Below are 5,633 nucleotides of genomic sequence, written 5' to 3'. Positions count from 1 at the left end.
CAGCACAGCTGCGAGTGGATGGGCCACATGACCCGCAACGTAGATATACTTTCGAGTACTAGACAAACAACAAAGGAACCAGCGTGAGAATGGATCAAAGAGTGTGTTGCGTGGCGCTACCTAAAAATAAAAATGTCAGAACAAATAACTTTGACGTAAGATCGCAGTTTGAATATTCTTTTTTTTCTTAAAAAAAATGCCGTTTATTCGAAAAACCTTGTTTGCAGTTTCTACCTACAACTGTGAAATTGGTTTTTGGTTTTTTGGGAAGGGAAATGGCGCAGTATCGGTCTCACACACTGATCTCTACTAGGGGGCTGGATGCCGCATCGGGCGCCCGAAAGTGAAGCCACCGGAAGTTGGGCGGCATGTCCGGGAAGTCAGCCTTTGGCAGTGCACGAAATCGTACCTCAGCACGGTTTTTTTTTCTTACTACAGCATCTCTTTCTTCCTTTCTTCTTTCACTCCCTCCTTTATCCCTTCCCTTACGGCGCGGTTCAGGTGTCCAACGATATATGAGACAGATACTGGGCCATTTCCTTCCCCCGAAAAACAATTATTATTAGCACGGTTTTTCAGTTTTAGTTTTCGTTTTCCGCTTAACATTTTGTCTTTTCGACGTTCTCGTCTTTCTTCGTGACAATGCATACCTGTTGCGCCGTCAACTGCATGAGGAGAGCAGCAAAGTCCTCGGGAAAGACGTTCCAAAAATAAGGGTCCATTGCATCGCTATGGGACGACACTAGCAGACGACAGCACGTCGCTGCACACAGTACGTACGGAGCCTCGTCTGCTCAACTGTGGCGTCCTGTTGCGCTAGCGCCGCGAACTCTGCTCTCTGTTGTGATGCACGCTGTCGCGCTCTAAGCCCAAGTTATACCATCAATGGGGGATAAATTTACGAAAGAATAGGTGGAAACCTTCATTAGGCAGCCGACCTTGCAGTGACCATTTTACCGAATTATGTTTAGACCGAACCGGAGCGAGGGCGAGGCCACAATCTGGTGAGGTGCCGTCTGTGTTGTGGTGGTTCACATTAGCGCTTCCAAAAGGTATATCGGTACTGCTTTTTCGACGGAGTGCATCAAGTACTGTTTCGTACTGTAGCAAATTATGCCTGAATGGGCTTTTATTCGTGATGCTTGGTGTAGTTGACTCCTAACAGCGCTTGTCACATGCGCTGCTGCATTCGTCTTTCTCGTCAGTCGTTTCCCTCGTGCTGTGTAGATGAAATGTGGCTGTGCTATAGAGTTAGATTAAAAGCACGTATGGAAGGTAAATGACGCACTAAAGCGATAAGCATCACTTGCCATCGATGAGAAGACACATCGTCCGCCACCAACTCGAAACCGAAACAGCGGCAGCTCTTCAGGTGTCTAGATTTCCCCGCCATTGCCTTTTCTTTGCTACTCGAAAATTTGGTTTCAAGATGACCTAAGCTCATCGTCATTCCACTACTCTCCTAATTACTCTTGGAAGACAAGAGCCAGGTCAGAAAATAGTGTTTAATGCACGTACCCCTTTGCCGCGGCATGGTGAGACATGCATGCCTGTTAACTTCGGTTCCTCTGAAGTTATAGTGTTCCCCGAACAATGCTCACACTTATCACGTTCAGCTTGCTTATTCCTTTGATATTACAGTAGACGTTACACAAAAACAACGCGAAAAACTGAGGACGGAAAGGTGAAAGACGCGACTTTTTGCATTGAAATACACAGCAGACACCGAACTTCCGAGACATGCCATCCAACTTCCGGTGGCTTCACTTGCGCCCACTTCAGACAGCGGGAATGCGGCACCCAGTCACCTAGTGGAGATCAGTGGTCTCACATATCGGCGGACACCTGAACCGCGCTGTAATGGAAGTGAAAAAGGACGGGTCCGAATCCGGGTACTACGGATCAGTAGCCGAGCGCGCTAACCTCTGTGCCACCGTGGCGGATAATTTATCGGCATTTTTGTTTATTTTACGAGACCGGGATAAAAATTTAATATACTAACACAGGGACCCCGGAACAGTGGAAGGGGGCAGCGCATCAACCTTAAAAATTCCTTTTTTGCTTTAAACAAAAATTACCTCGATGAAAATTTCAGAAATGAAATCAGTTCTACGCAACCCGCTATTGTTTGTATTTTTACTTGGACCACCAGGGAGAAATTAACGAGTGTTTTAGGCTCAAAATGCACTTTTTGTAACTTTAGTATATTTTTTTTTACATCGATGTACGCAGTTTCATCCCCTGTAGCATCTGTTATAGGTATTAGACATCTAGGGAAACAAAACGGCTATTTCCGTATTTCCGAGAGCAAGCTGATATTTAAAACAAAAGCAAAAATATTTGTGTCGCATAAATCTGCATGCTCCGAATTATGTCGAAAGCCAGAATCTGTGTAAATGCCAATGAAAACTACTGTGAAGTGTTTTCTAAAATTTTGAATTTTTTAATAATTATTGAGCAGTGCCTGGTTTTTCGCCGTTTCTAAATATTCGAACTGCCCTCACCTCCCGAAGAAATATTTTTCGTCAAAAATATTTCAGACTATGACTAGGCACATTTTTTTAATGATAAGTTTCCATGAATTTTTTGAACACATTGGAGATGGTCGAGCGCAACGCAACGTCTGGGACGTTTGGCGTGGAATGACCCAGCACTGAGCCCCTGTGCAGTTTTTTAATGCTGAGATTGTGAGTTTTAAACGGATAAAACACTTGCGTCAAGGCAGGGTTGGTTATAATATTGATGGAAGCTATGCAATATGTTGGCGCTTTGCTTAGGCGTCGCATGGTCTGAAAAAATATCTCAACTTCGCTTTATTCCTGGCATTCGTCTTCTGTGGGCTTTGGAGTCCTTTGCCGCATTCGTCTTCCATATATGGATTAAATTGGTTGGCACCCGCATTAAATCCGCTGGCGCTTGTATTAATTGCGTTGGCACTCGGATTGAATTGGCTGAAGCTGGCATTGTACGAGATGGCGTTTGGATTAAATGTTTTGAACTCGGATTAAATCACATGGCATGCAGACTATATCAGTCAGCGTTCAGATTATTTCCACTGGCTCCAGGATTAAATTCAGCGGAAAAACCTGTAGTTGCCCGATACACCACAGCTTTCGCTCTCTAGCCAGGCTCAGCAGTAGTGAAACCGCAGCTAATTTTAACTTTAACTTGAGTTCTCCGAACGCCTCCGGTATGCGCGGCAGTTCTTGGATCTTCCCGCCCGCGCGTCCTTCCCCAGACATGCACAAAGGCGGGCAAGTCATTTCCGGAGTCATTACGACCGCCACCTGCTGGCATTGTTAGCGCGCGTCCGCCAGCGCATTCCCTTACCACTTCCACGGAAACATGCAAACTTCTGAGTTTAGCAAGAAAGTATTTAGAGGGTGTTGGTTTAGCCCTTTCGCTTGCAGGCATTCTTGGAAACGTCTCGTGGCTCGTCTCATTTTTCTAGGAATGACACCCGGGTGACGTGGCGAGAAGCTGGGCGCGAAGAGGCACGACACCCTTTCGGGGTTTGGAGCGGGGCAAAAAAAAAAAAAAAGACGACGAGGGGAGGGGGGCGGGGGGGGGGGGCAGAATAGATGCACAACAGGAAGCAAGAGAGAAAGGTAACCAAGAGAGGGAACAAATAACGCAAGACTGCAGAGGGTTGCACCCCACCAACACCCTCTAAGAACTTAAGGCCTGCTGGCTCTTCCTTCCCCCCCTAAGCTCTGTCACGCGAAAGAGGCCGACATAGAAGTTCCGTGCAGCACGTCTCGAAGCTACGAGCGGCGCACGGGTGTTGCGAATGAGGCCTGGAATGTACACAATGGTTAACCCCACCTGCATGCCGAGAAGTCAGAGTGGGGGAGGGCAGCGAAGACAAAGCGACCGGTTCTGCAAACACGTGACACTCCTTTGATTGCCTTGGGGAAAGCAAAGTCGTGGCATGTCGCGACATGCTTCCGAACGCACTTTTTTTTCGTGCAGAGTCTAGGCCTTGTGCTGCGCTTGCGGTTGTGTGTCCGTCGAGGTGATGTGCTAGTGCCTTACTTGGAGCAGAATGTGGATCACACTTCTGCCACGATGTGCGTAACAAGTGCTGCGTGTCCAATTGCCGGATTAATTGCAAATCGGGGCCCAAAAACCACATTTTGAAGCCTCCCCGGAGTGAAGAACGGAACTCCTGGATTAGGGCTATACCACTAACCGCACTCCATTATAAGATGTTTGGAACGTCTCAAAATAATAGTCTTTCCTGAAAATAGGGTAGACTTAGCGCTGCATTATTGACAAGTATCTTTAAACCAAGAAGCTTGTTACAGTTGCAAGCAGCGAGTCCAGCACTTCAAGAGATAGCTCTCTTGCCAAGGTACAGCGGCTATTTAAACAAAATTGAACTTCCCTCTAGGTTTGCGAACTTCACTCGTGCGAGAGGCCTCCCACATCGACGAGCTTACAGAGAGCACCACAACTGCGCCGCTTTAATAATAATAATAATAATAATAATAATAATAATAATAATAATAATAATTGGTTTATTTGGGGGAAAGGAAATGGCGCAGTATCTGTCTCATATATCGTTGGACACCTGAACCGCGCCGTAAGGGAAGGGATAAGAGAGGGAGTGAAAGAAGAAAGGAAGAATTAGGTGCCGTAGTGGAGGGCTCCGGAATAATTTCGACCACCTGGGGATCTTTAACGTGCACTGACATCGCACAGCACACGGGCGCCTTAGCGTTTTTCCTCCATAAAAACGCAGCCGCCGCTGTCGGGTTCGAACCCGGGAACTCCGCTTTCGCACAGCCACAATCCCAACAAAGTTTCCAGAATGCCCGTCTGATATTCCTAAGCCATGCACCTCGAGGGATGTCCTCGACTACATTCTGGCATATTATCTAAGGAAATGAACGCCTTATTTAGTGCACATATTGAAGACCAAGCTCCAGGCATCAAATATCCAGTTGCAGTAAAAGCTGACTTTATAATAACAGTTTACTTTGTAAAGGCGTCGATAATGAAAATGGGGACCAATTTCTGCATTCCATCTGTAGCAAAACAGCAAGAAATCGGTGGCGGAGCTATTTGTGAGCATCGAGAACAGATGCGTCGACCCCAGTCGAATAATAATAATAATAATAATAATAATAATAATAATAATAATAATAATAATAATAATAATAATAATAATAATAATAATAATAATAATAATAATAATAATAATAATGATAATTGGTTTTGGGGAAAGGAAATGGCGCAGTATGTCTCATATATCGTCGGACACCTGAGCAGAGCCGTAAGAAAGGGGATAAAAGATGGAGTGAAAGGAAGAAAGAGGAGCCTTAGTGGAGGGCTCCGGAATAATTTCGACCACCTGGGGATCTTTAACGTGCACTGACACCGCACAACACACGGCGCCTGTAGCGTTTCGCCTCCATCGAAGTTTCTAACTTCTTTATTGAAGCAAAAGCTTGGATGTATGGAAACAACTAATTATTAGACCAAAAAAAATCTTCCAGTGTGGTGCCCTACTAGTCCAGGAGTCCACGGGCTTGTGCTTCACATAAAGCCCGATCCACCAGCCATTTCTGGCCGCCGGGATGAGCGGTCCGCTAAGAACCCTCCCAGGAAGAATGAGTGGGATTGGGGAT

Source organism: Amblyomma americanum, chromosome 4 (assembly GCF_052857255.1).
Source record: "Amblyomma americanum isolate KBUSLIRL-KWMA chromosome 4, ASM5285725v1, whole genome shotgun sequence".
NCBI lineage: Eukaryota > Metazoa > Arthropoda > Arachnida > Ixodida > Ixodidae > Amblyomma > Amblyomma americanum.
This window is presented reverse-complemented; position numbering follows the sequence as displayed.